The following is a 13,756-nucleotide window of genomic DNA, read 5'->3' as shown; positions in this document are numbered from 1 at the left end:
AAGGATTGGGAGAACTTCAAATACAAAGGATCAGTTGGGGAAGTGAACTGCGCGAAAAGAAGGGGTTGTGTTATTTTTGTGGTTCAGGGGCAAAGTGCAATACAGTACTTGGTCAGTTCATTTGATAGATGTGAAATTTGCGAGGCGGAACTTATTCTCATGCCTGCATTTCGAGATCATCTCAGACCGCTTGTTGAGCAGGAGCTTCTTGGGTGTAGTCAGGATGTGGAATTTTTCCGCGGTGCATATATTGCATTTTTTGAATCACATCTGTATGATCCACTCCTCTCCCGCACCTTCCATGTAATCGTCAACGGGTTTCCCTCGCTCTCGAGCTCCCATACGTGTTTTGCGAGCTCCATGCTGTTTTTGTATTTTTCATGGCGCATGGAGGTCATGTGGTTGGCGTGACGGGCTTTGAATGGCGTCTCTGATAGACCAATGGAAATCTTGCTAGTAGATTCTGCAGTGGCCTCATACACTATCTCCTGACGCAAATATGTGAAGAATTTTGCTCCGAGTCCAAAAATCGCGCTTTTAGCCATGTATTGGGCTGCACGGCGGCAGGACTTTTGCCAGCCCCCTCGTGACTTTGCAGATATGTGACTTGATTCTTGTAGTTGATGTTGATTTAGTGACTTTGGCAAGTTTGAGTCCTGTCAAGAAGTCAGGTAGGATTCAGTACTACGGAACGTGAGTGGTAGTCTTTGCCGATTTTTGAGGGTATCCTGGACTTGGTTTGCAGCGCTGTGGAAATGGCTTGCTGTGGAGGTCCCAGCTCTGGATGCTGTATCAAAGGTACGACCTCGTAGCACGCCCTAAACGAAAATAAAATCAAAAATTGACTTGGGTCTGTGGGAGTCTGTGAGAGAACGCCCACTCGTGCCGTTTTGACAGATTCCAGGGCCGCGTTGAGGGGCCCTATCCCACCAGTCATGGCTGCTTCTGAACCTTTTTTTAGCTTTGGATCCCGCTTACGGACAGAATGGGCAAGAAACTGTGAAACATTGTAAATACATTTGTTTGGCTACTGGGTGACTCGCACACCGTGGCACTATGCCGGAATGTTGAGTTTTTGCGGCCTGGAAAGCCTGTCAGTGAGGCGCAAGAACTTTTAAATCATGTCCAGAGGGCCAGCATAGTGGCAGGAGTGTGTGGTGAAAATTTCACTCAAATCCGTTGAGAGACACCAAAGTTACGGTCAATTGAATGCCACGGAGCTATGAAGCCGAGATCTGTGATCGGCGGAGCTTATTATAAGGTACATGTAGCGGCCCAGTCGTAAATTTCATATGGCATTAAATTGACCGTAACTTTGGTGTCTTTCAATGGATTCGAGTGAAATGTGCACCACACACTCCTGCCACTATGATGGCCCTCTGGACATGATTTAAAAGTTCTTGCACCTAACTGACAGGCTTTCCAGGCCGGAAAAACTCAAAATTCCGGCATAGTGCCACGGTGTGCGAGCCACCCAGGAGCCAAAAAATTGCATTTACACTTTTCCACATTTTCTTGCCCATTCTGTCCGTCCGCGGGATCCAAACCTAAAAAAGTCCAGATTTTCCAAATTCTTAAAGTGGCTCCTTCTTGAATATTTTGTTTAATGAGTGCTTTGCCGCTTTATTTCCCTTTGTCGAAAATTTGATGCTTGCACAAGCTAAAAGTCACCACTAATAGTTGTTAGACTTTGAAGTGAAACCAACGGCAAGAAAGAAAAAGTAAGTTTAAAGGAAGCAGTTGTGCGACTTCAGACTAAGCGCGTCCAAATTCATGCGCTGGCAGTGTGAGTTCAGTGAGCAAAAGCTCAAAGGAAGCAGTAGTGCGACGTCTGGCTAAGCGCGCCCAAATCTATGCGCTGGCAGTGTGCGTGCAGGGCGCAGAGCACTGATGCAGTAGTGCTCGGCAAATGCAAATCATGGCAGTGTGATCAGCAGATGCTAACACACAGTAACTACATGTACAGGATTGTACATTACTGCGACGAATGCAAAAACCAATAATGTGGTTTGTTTGTATGGAGTTGAAAAATTAATTTTCCAAAACCAAGGTGCGATGACGCAAGAATCCGACTACAGCATTTCTCCGCTAATACCATCTGCTCCAACAGTTTTGCCCTGAGCAAGTCTTTGTATACTGTTCGTGATCTAGTCATTACTAAAGGTCTCTTTCGCCTGATCACCGTGGCAAGGCAATTGAATGCCTACTAGACGCAGCTGGCTAACAGCTCTAACATATCTTGGATGCGCACTCCAATAGCCTTCCAACGTGGAAGGTGCTAAGTCATATTTTATCAACACAATACTATGATACTATATGACCGACTGTCCTGGAAGCCCCAAGTGGACTTTATTGCCAGCAAGACTGCTACTACAATCGGGCAGCTCTGGCGCCATGGACGGTGCCTTTCACTCAATGCCCGCCGGGCCTGGTACATGAGTATGATCCAGTCTGTTCTCTGCTATGCCTCAAACTGTTTCTTTCCCGCTCTATCCAAACTGCTGCTGCATCGACTGCTACGCATTGCTAAGTCTGGCATACGAGCCATCTTCCAACTCTAACTGCTCTCCTATTTGCCGGACTCTCATTGCCTCAGCTCCACCAGCTGTACGTGCAACGTCTGCTACTCTTTGTCTTCCGCTGCCTTCATGGCAGAGCCAGCTCACTGTTTACATCCTACTACTCCCTCATTGCCCCGGATGTGGACAGAAGTTGTGTCACGCGTGGTCAGGTCAGCCAGCTGCTCAGAGTGCAGGTCCTCCCTGGTTCCTCAGTCCGTAGCTCTATCGCCTTTGTTGGTAGTGCCACATTGAACTCTCTCCCTGCTGATATTCGCGCTTGCGACGTACGCCACACGTTTCAAGCATTACTGTCTGGCTATGACCTTATCTCCCTCCTCAACTAGCTCTCCGATATTGTGCCTACTATGTCTTCTTCACAGATTAAGCCTGAACAGATGCTCATCACTTATGTTCTTGTCCTCTATCCTTGTCCAAATCCTGCCTTGCCCATGCATGACTCTCATGAAATGCCCGTACTAAATAGTCTATAGAACAAGAATATTGGATATCATACTTCTCTCATCAACTATGATATTATCCATTTCATACCCCCCCTTCATAAAATTAATACCTACTGTTTTCTTTCCTTTCTTTTCATCTTCTTTTCCGTTCTTTTCTTCTTCATACACATTTTAAACATTTTCATCATATTGTGACAGCCGTGGGCCAATAGCCCCGGTGAGAAGGCAGTCTTGCCTGTTCATATGGTGAAGTAAAATAAAGAAACAACAACAACAATACTTCCCCCAAGATGTGCTAGAGCGATTTCCCAGTCAGCTGCAGAATGGCAGTACCGTCGATCAGTGTCGTGCAATTTTATCGCATGAGCTGATTGTTTAGTAACTGGTGTTAGTGGACATTTAAGCGTAACTTGTAGTTCCTTTGTTCTTTTTCCTTTGTATAGAATTTACTTAAAGGATTCCCCAAAGGCTGTTCAACTGTAGAGGTGGTTTCCTATTGTTGCTTGATTGATGAGATACTAGTACGTTGGATGGGAAAACTGTTAAAAGAGGGAGGAAGAAAACATTATGATGGTGTCTATCCGTGTGCATTTACGTTTTGGTCTTTGTATTTCGTTGAATTCATGCGGGCACTACACTAAGTGAATATATTTAACTTTTGTCGATCTTGCTCAGCACCACTGGTACTGTTATGTGACCACCAGCAATGACATCGACACAATTCACCAGTGATCGTATGACCAGCGGCAGCAGTATCCGCGCTGAGCTTATCCTTGGGCTGCTCCTCAGTACACTCGTCACTTTCCTAATAGCAGTATGCGTAAGACGCCGGAGATCGGCTCCGTGTACAGTGGAACACCCCGAGTTTATCTCTGCTAATGTCAGGAAACGGATACAAAAGTCTTCTGCACCAGACACTTCGAATTGGGATTGTGGACTACCAGAACGTTGTTCCTTCCGTGTGAGTAAACCGATTCCCAGGTCGTTTCTACAATCCCGTCACTCTCCCTCTATCCCTGAATCCTCTCACTCTATCTCTCAATCTATCTCTGAACGTAGTTCCTTCCGTGTGAGTAAACCGATTCCCAGGTCGTTTCTACAATCCCGTCACTCTCCCTCTATCCCTCAACCCTCTCACTCTATCTCTCAACCCTCTCACTCTCCCCCGTCTCTCAAAATTCTCTCGCTGACAATCTATTTCAAGCCTCTCCCTCTTCCTATATCCCCCACTCTCTAACTCTCCCTCTATCCTCCAAACGTCTGCCTCTCCCTCGCATGATCCAGACCAACCAAATATCGCCGAACCTGAAATTATAGAAGACTTTTTCACATGTGACGTGGACCACCCAAGTGACACCACACGTGCTGAGCAGAACAAAGTGCACTCTCCTGTGCCTGGGGCGTCAGATCCCGAACAGTGCACGGTCACAGAGTGAAACATCTGAGCATGACATCACCTCTGTCTTCTTCATCACCCAACATTACCTTGCGCTCCGTTCCGTACTGTGGAAATAAAGTTATAATAAACCATTGAATTCACTGACTGGGTACGATCTGCAGCATGTTTCGAAGTTGAACGGCATTAGTTATTCTGCCGATTCAAGTGTGTCCCCGTGTGTCCCTTGTAGCTCACAGTTGCTCTGGACTCATTATTATACTGTACCATAATCAGTAGCTCCTTTATTCTCTAAAATCACTTCAAGCACTCACCTTAGTCTCTTGCTTCAGAAGCTCATCCACTGAGGGTAGTGTCGTTCCTACTGATGCAGACACATGGCCTCCAGCCGAGTCTCACGTGAACAGTAACATTGTCTTTATGAAATTCACATGAATGCAGTGAATGGGATTTTCGGTCATCGTGTTAGGTCCCGGTTTCGCTCAGTCGGCAGAGTACGAGGGTACAGTACTGGATAAGGGTTATCATACAGAATTGGACACTTATTCCGAGAGAGAGAGAGAGAGAGAGAAAGAGTTCTCTAGCATGAATCTAAGAGGTAGGAACTGATCTTAATCGGCAAGAAACTAATCCGTAGGAAACTAGAAAGGCAGCAGCTTTTATAGGGTGAGTAAGTAAGTTAGCCTATGGTCAGGGGATACGTAGAGCAGAGAGAAGTAAGAAGAAAGGTCAAACTACAAGGTACATGATTGTGTGGGCAGAAGAATGGGAAAGGTCGGGACATGGCACCTGTGCAAGAGGAATACGTTGTAGAGGAAGAACTGAATAGAAGGGTGTACAATACATCGTATACATGTAGGCGTGCAATTATACCAGGAGGACAACTGTTGAAAGGGGCATTAGGATGTATGTACAGCTGTTAGTGTAGATAACTAAAAGTGCGGCTGAAAGTGAAATGCATCAAAAGGTCTCCAGTGTGCTATCTAAGGTCAACCTCGAAAGTGAGTGGGAACAATACATGAATACAGCGCATAGTATAGTATTAGTAGTGCATGTAAAAGAGGATAGAAGGTGAGGCTGGTGTAACAAGTCAAGTACATGTGCATGTCATTATAATGTATGTATTCCTACCTAACATAGCCCTCCCCTTTGCGGGCTCATGTCCTCATGCGAAGAAAAAGTAAGAGGGGACATGTACATGTACATGCATTGCAGCAAACAGAAAAGTACAAGGCAGTACTAGTAGTATAACTATAAGACAATGACATGAAGAAAGAAAAAGAATGAGCAGCGGGCTGGGTGGGGGACTTCAGAGGGAGTGGGTGTGATGAGGAATGATGAGTGGGTGTACGTGTGTAGAAGAGCTGGATTGTAAGGAACTGGCCGTATGATTGTATTGTACTTTGTAGCTGTGGAGTGTGGCACGGGTGGGTGTGATCATGGATTCGTGTAATGTAATTTGTAATCATGGATTGTTATGTGTGGCAGGACAGTATGGCTTGGTAGACTGAGAATAAAGTAGGGACCCTGTGTGTAAAATGTAAATGTGTGAAGGACCCGTCTCTCTGTGGAGCGTGGAGCGGTAAAATGTGTTATGTGTTCACGTCTCAATTATTTTGGACGGTGAAAAAGGAATGTGTAAAAACGCGTCACTCTTGGGGACGGTAAAATTGGGAAAGTATACTCGCTCATCATGTGGCGGTATATCATGTTCCATGGATTTGTGAGGTGAGTGCGTGCAGGGTCTACAGTATGTATTGTTGCGTCTGTTCAAGGGCAGGGACTGGTGACTGCTGATCCAGCAAACTGATTACATGGTCTGTATGTGGTTGACATGGTCTGTATGGGTTATGAAGATGCTAGGAAGCTGTGTTGTCAGAAACGTGAGAAAGCTGTTGTGCTTGAGTGTGGCCATTGTAACAATCATGTTGAGTGATCCAGAACTACATGTAGGTACAGTACTGTGCACTGTGCACTGTATGCATCTGTATGTAAGATAGACATTATTTTGATAGAATGATGGGGCTGGGAGTGGGATGGGGTGAATGATGCGACTGGAGAGTGTGAAAAAAACTGGAACAACTATGCCTATGATAGCGGAAAGACAGCGAATAAACTAGCGAGGGATAGCGTAGTTTGTATGATATGGTTGGCACAGTGAAACGACTTACTAGATATTTCCGTAGATGAGGTTGAAGAGTTTCTCGTAATAGGTTCAGGAAGGAGAATCAACGTTGACAGACACTGCGTGCGATTGGTCAGACATAGCGCTATGAGGTAGGGGATTATCCACGTACTCAGCATAAGCCTTCATGTCATCTTGCGAATCTTCTTGCCTACGTGCTTGGCATGGCACAGCATTGTTGACAGCTAGACATACCACTAGAGTGACGAAGAAGACTGGGACGAACTTCATCTTGACAAAGGGAATTAGGAGGAGAAAAACTTGTGCAATAAAATACTCGCTACGATTGAATACGGAAATCTCAGGTCGTCGTGGGTTCGGAACCGCTGTTGGGGGCCAAATGTTAGGTCCCGGTTTCGCTCAGTCGGCAGAGTACGAGGGTACAGTACTGGATAAGGGTTATCATGTACCTTGTAGTTTGACCTTTCTTCTTACTTCTCTCTGCTCTACGTATCCCCTGACCATAGCCTAACTTACTTACTCACCCTATAAAAGCTGCTCAGTCGGTAGAGCATGAGACTCTTAATCTCAGGGTCGTGGGTTCGAGCCCCACGTTGGGCGCCAAATGTTAGGTCCCGGTTTCGCTCAGTCGGCAGAGTACGAGGGTACAGTACTGGATAAGGGTTATCATACAGAATTGGACACTTATTCCGAGAGAGAGAGAGAGAGAGAGAAAGAGTTCTCTAGCATGAATCTAAGAGGTAGGAACTGATCTTAATCGGCAAGAAACTAATCCGTAGGAAACTAGAAAGGCAGCAGCTTTTATAGGGTGAGTAAGTAAGTTAGCCTATGGTCAGGGGATACGTAGAGCAGAGAGAAGTAAGAAGAAAGGTCAAACTACAAGGTACATGATTGTGTGGGCAGAAGAATGGGAAAGGTCGGGACATGGCACCTGTGCAAGAGGAATACGTTGTAGAGGAAGAACTGAATAGAAGGGTGTACAATACATCGTATACATGTAGGCGTGCAATTATACCAGGAGGACAACTGTTGAAAGGGGCATTAGGATGTATGTACAGCTGTTAGTGTAGATAACTAAAAGTGCGGCTGAAAGTGAAATGCATCAAAAGGTCTCCAGTGTGCTATCTAAGGTCAACCTCGAAAGTGAGTGGGAACAATACATGAATACAGCGCATAGTATAGTATTAGTAGTGCATGTAAAAGAGGATAGAAGGTGAGGCTGGTGTAACAAGTCAAGTACATGTGCATGTCATTATAATGTATGTATTCCTACCTAACATAGCCCTCCCCTTTGCGGGCTCATGTCCTCATGCGAAGAAAAAGTAAGAGGGGACATGTACATGTACATGCATTGCAGCAAACAGAAAAGTACAAGGCAGTACTAGTAGTATAACTATAAGACAATGACATGAAGAAAGAAAAAGAATGAGCAGCGGGCTGGGTGGGGGACTTCAGAGGGAGTGGGTGTGATGAGGAATGATGAGTGGGTGTACGTGTGTAGAAGAGCTGGATTGTAAGGAACTGGCCGTATGATTGTATTGTACTTTGTAGCTGTGGAGTGTGGCACGGGTGGGTGTGATCATGGATTCGTGTAATGTAATTTGTAATCATGGATTGTTATGTGTGGCAGGACAGTATGGCTTGGTAGACTGAGAATAAAGTAGGGACCCTGTGTGTAAAATGTAAATGTGTGAAGGACCCGTCTCTCTGTGGAGCGTGGAGCGGTAAAATGTGTTATGTGTTCACGTCTCAATTATTTTGGACGGTGAAAAAGGAATGTGTAAAAACGCGTCACTCTTGGGGACGGTAAAATTGGGAAAGTATACTCGCTCATCATGTGGCGGTATATCATGTTCCATGGATTTGTGAGGTGAGTGCGTGCAGGGTCTACAGTATGTATTGTTGCGTCTGTTCAAGGGCAGGGACTGGTGACTGCTGATCCAGCAAACTGATTACATGGTCTGTATGTGGTTGACATGGTCTGTATGGGTTATGAAGATGCTAGGAAGCTGTGTTGTCAGAAACGTGAGAAAGCTGTTGTGCTTGAGTGTGGCCATTGTAACAATCATGTTGAGTGATCCAGAACTACATGTAGGTACAGTACTGTGCACTGTGCACTGTATGCATCTGTATGTAAGATAGACATTATTTTGATAGAATGATGGGGCTGGGAGTGGGATGGGGTGAATGATGCGACTGGAGAGTGTGAAAAAAACTGGAACAACTATGCCTATGATAGCGGAAAGACAGCGAATAAACTAGCGAGGGATAGCGTAGTTTGTATGATATGGTTGGCACAGTGAAACGACTTACTAGATATTTCCGTAGATGAGGTTGAAGAGTTTCTCGTAATAGGTTCAGGAAGGAGAATCAACGTTGACAGACACTGCGTGCGATTGGTCAGACATAGCGCTATGAGGTAGGGGATTATCCACGTACTCAGCATAAGCCTTCATGTCATCTTGCGAATCTTCTTGCCTACGTGCTTGGCATGGCACAGCATTGTTGACAGCTAGACATACCACTAGAGTGACGAAGAAGACTGGGACGAACTTCATCTTGACAAAGGGAATTAGGAGGAGAAAAACTTGTGCAATAAAATACTCGCTACGATTGAATACGGAAATCTCAGGTCGTCGTGGGTTCGGAACCGCTGTTGGGGGCCAAATGTTAGGTCCCGGTTTCGCTCAGTCGGCAGAGTACGAGGGTACAGTACTGGATAAGGGTTATCATGTACCTTGTAGTTTGACCTTTCTTCTTACTTCTCTCTGCTCTACGTATCCCTGACCATAGCCTAACTTACTTACTCACCCTATAAAAGCTGCTCAGTCGGTAGAGCATGAGACTCTTAATCTCAGGGTCGTGGGTTCGAGCCCCACGTTGGGCGCCAAATGTTAGGTCCCGGTTTCGCTCAGTCGGCAGAGTACGAGGGTACAGTACTGGATAAGGGTTATCATACAGAATTGGACACTTATTCCGAGAGAGAGAGAGAGAGAGAGAAAGAGTTCTCTAGCATGAATCTAAGAGGTAGGAACTGATCTTAATCGGCAAGAAACTAATCCGTAGGAAACTAGAAAGGCAGCAGCTTTTTATAGGGTGAGTAAGTAAGTTAGCCTATGGTCAGGGGATACGTAGAGCAGAGAGAAGTAAGAAGAAAGGTCAAACTACAAGGTACATGATTGTGTGGGCAGAAGAATGGGAAAGGTCGGGACATGGCACCTGTGCAAGAGGAATACGTTGTAGAGGAAGAACTGAATAGAAGGGTGTACAATACATCGTATACATGTAGGCGTGCAATTATACCAGGAGGACAACTGTTGAAAGGGGCATTAGGATGTATGTACAGCTGTTAGTGTAGATAACTAAAAGTGCGGCTGAAAGTGAAATGCATCAAAAGGTCTCCAGTGTGCTATCTAAGGTCAACCTCGAAAGTGAGTGGGAACAATACATGAATACAGCGCATAGTATAGTATTAGTAGTGCATGTAAAAGAGGATAGAAGGTGAGGCTGGTGTAACAAGTCAAGTACATGTGCATGTCATTATAATGTATGTATTCCTACCTAACAATCGACCACTAGGTTTTGATCTGATCTATTACCCTCCCACCTGTTCAGAAGCTTTGCCTGTGCCTACATTCTTCGGGGTGGTGGGGTTACAACACATGCCGAAAACTCAGTCAATAGATGAGTATAGCTCTAACAATAATATAATTATCCCATACATGATACTCCTCTTCTTGCTCATTCTCAGTCTGACTGCTGTGCAGAGCAAGTTTCCACTATTTCCACCTTTATCTTCTCGTTTCCAATATACTCCTGTCACCTTTATAGTTCGCTAGATCTCACCACCGTAAGGTAGAATGTTATTTTCTGTCTGTCTGCCTGTCCACTTCCCACCCGATCTCCACTCTTCACATACTGTAAAACTGCTAGCTTCGTAATCACGCCTTCTATAGTGCAAGACATTCTAGGATAGCTGTGTTTCTCGTGTTGGTTTTGGACCCAATACTATTCACTTTATTGAACCTAACTGTTAGGTGCCTTGTAGTACAACACCCAGGGGTCGGATTTCAGTTGCAAGCACTGTAGTACAACACTCAGTGCCAAGAACATTTCTGATGAGAGTCAGTCACATGAAACCGACATTAAAATCCGTCTTTGTTGTCCCGGTGGTGTGATGGCATGAGTGCGTACATATTATCTATATCGAATGCAAACTGCTTTAGTGAACATAATTTTTTTATTTTTTACAGAATGCACCTCCTACTGATAGACCATAACAAAGAGAGGAGAAGAAGAAGACAAAATATTTTTTGTCATGTAGCTTCTTCGCCTTCATTGCACAGGTAAAGGCCATAATATTACCATTGTGTCTGTTCGTGGGCATGCCGCGTTTCTGTCTCTGTATGTCGGCGGGTTCATTCGCCACTAGAATACGTGAATTTGTTTAGCCCTTTCAAAATCTTGAGGGACGCTTCACGCAGCTTCATTGTGCTTGAATAGTTTGCAGGCAACCTGCCTACACTCAAGAGAGCACTGCATTTCACACAAATCCATTTGAAGTATTGTTAAACTTTTGTCCATTTTGTCCAGCACCACTGGTACTGTGACCACCAGCAATGACATCGACACAAATCACCAGTCATCTTAAAGACCAGCGACAGCAGTGTCAGCACTGAGCTTATCCTTGGGTTGCTATTAGGTACGGCTCTCAGTCTCACTTCCCTAATAGCACTATGCGTGAGATTCAGGAGATTGGCTCGTTGGCGATCGGGTTGGGATCGCCGACATATGACCCGTGCCGTATGACCCGGGCCGTATGCTCAAAGTCCGAGTGAGCAAACCGATCCCGAAGCCATTTCTACAATCCCGTGTGAAGGCCACTCCCTCGAGTGATCCGGACCGCCCAAGTATTAGTTAAGTTGCTCCATACCTGCCGCGCAAAAACCAGGAGAAGAGTGCCCAGGCCACTTCCCTGTTCTCCATGAGGATCAGAACGTACACAAAGCCAAGCGCCTGAAAAGACGTCATCACCAGCACGCTCAGTTTGCTCACAAGAACAACCCGCCCTGCCAGGCTGAGCAGTTTTGAAAAACTTTAAAAGGCAATACTCATTGTTTTGAGAGACACCACCTGTGTGATGCCAATATCCTGTTTCATCATACAGATCGATAGTGGAAAGAAAAACCATCTGGTTGAAAGACTTACATCTGTACATACATGTACATGTACCGTGCATGTACATGTACATGCACGGCTCTACATTACGGTTCCAAATGCTTTTGAAAACCAGGACCGATCAAACATAAAAATTTAAAATATGGCGCGCTTTGTCTGCGTAGACGCCGAGACCTGTGATTAAGGTCGGCAGAGCAGCCTGACCCCGCCACCACTTCCCGCACATATTCGGGAATATAGTGGACTTCCGTATAAATAAAGAGAAATATTCTCCAAAATTGGAAGAATATTATTCATGCAACCTACATGTACATTAATTATACCCAGCGATATCATGCATACAAGTGCACACACCATGTATTACAGTACCCTACGACCTCAAGCTGACTTGCACAGGCCTTGATATACATGTACACGTACAACCAAAGCCTTAAGTAATATCTTGTTGTCACACTAGATGAGCACCTGACTTTTGAGCATCGCGTGACCAAATGCCGGACAAACTGTTCATAGTACATGTAGGTTACATGTAGGTGCATGCCGCCGCCACGCTAAGCATGACCTCACACCTGCTTCAAGTTCTATTTAACTATTACATGTATGTTACAATCCAGTCTTGAAAAATATATCGATATTTATGGACGGCCCCTTCTGGATGATTATGAACAAATATCGTCTAGAAAAAATATCGATATAAGTATACGGACGGCCTTTTTCGTGACTGCGGATTTTGAATATTTTTAGGCTATACCCAAATTCCGTACCCTCGTCAGAGAGCACTTCAGTGTTGTAATCCAGCATATCAGGGTGCAAGAAGCCTACATGTACATGAGTGTAAACAAATCATCATCCATCATAATTATAGTTGTGACTGTTTGATTTACTGAGTACAAGCCGTGTAGGGCTTCTTCTCGTTGGAATTGTGTGTGTGCGTGTGTGTGTGTGTGCGTGTGTGTGTGTGTGCGTGTGCGCGCGCCGGTGTGTGTGTGTGTGCGTGTGTGTGTATGTGTGCGCGCGCGCGTGTGTTGGAAATATACGGATGTATTGAGAAATTTATGGTGCCATTGCCATACATGTACATGCCCATGTACATGTAGATGTCACGTGCTATGACCTCACATTGCACTGCAATATTATCGCCCATACCCAGGTATGGCGGTGCAGCTATCATCGTCTCTTTTTGCTGTGCATAAATTGCCACGGCAGCCCTTATCTCTTCTCTCCTGTCACCCTAGGCACTTTCAACCAGTATCATCATTGGTGTCTGAAGATTGGCGGATAGCCATGTAACCGCTACAAGTAGGCTAGCTCCATTGGTGATTTACCGTCTATGTGCTCGTGCTGTCGTGGCCAAAGACCTCCGACGCAATGGCTCCGAAGTTACGTTGCGTTTCTATTCAAATCGCACCATACTCCGGCCAAAAAAGCGCCTTCTAACACTAGGCACCGGCGGATTATGCCGGCAGGAAAAGCGGCAGAATTTGGTACTTTGTGTGTGTGTAAGTTTGTATGGTACGTTTCATGCATGTTTGGTATGTGGATAAAAAAATGGAGCAGAATTCCAGGAACTGCCCGCCATATGGTTTTTTATGGTTCTGCCAATTTCACCGCTTTTCGAGCATAATCCACCGGTGCCTACTTCCAAGGGCCTTAGAGGCCGCGTGAGTCTTGGCACTGCTTTCGGCACCTTGGTCGCATTTCTTTGGACACGACTGTACATGTACATATACATGCATTGACATCACTATTACACAAGTACAGACAGTACGTGTACACTCAACCAGGTCGTAAGCTCCCTGAAATATCGAATTGGTAAATTCATATCGAGTGCTACATCAGTTGAAAGAGCATGAACAGCTGCTAAATCTCTGAAACTTTTGTCTCGATCTGACCAGGCCGTTCAAGAGTTATGGCCGAAAATGTGCCCTTGCAAGGAAAGATTTTTTTGTTGCACGCTGTCATTTTTTGCAGCACTGAATTTGAATGTGAGCAGACCGTGTGCAACTTGTCGTAT

This window comes from Sycon ciliatum, chromosome 3 (genome assembly GCF_964019385.1).
Source record: "Sycon ciliatum chromosome 3, ocSycCili1.1, whole genome shotgun sequence".
Lineage (NCBI taxonomy): Eukaryota > Metazoa > Porifera > Calcarea > Leucosolenida > Sycettidae > Sycon > Sycon ciliatum.
Note: the sequence above shows the minus strand (reverse complement) of the source record.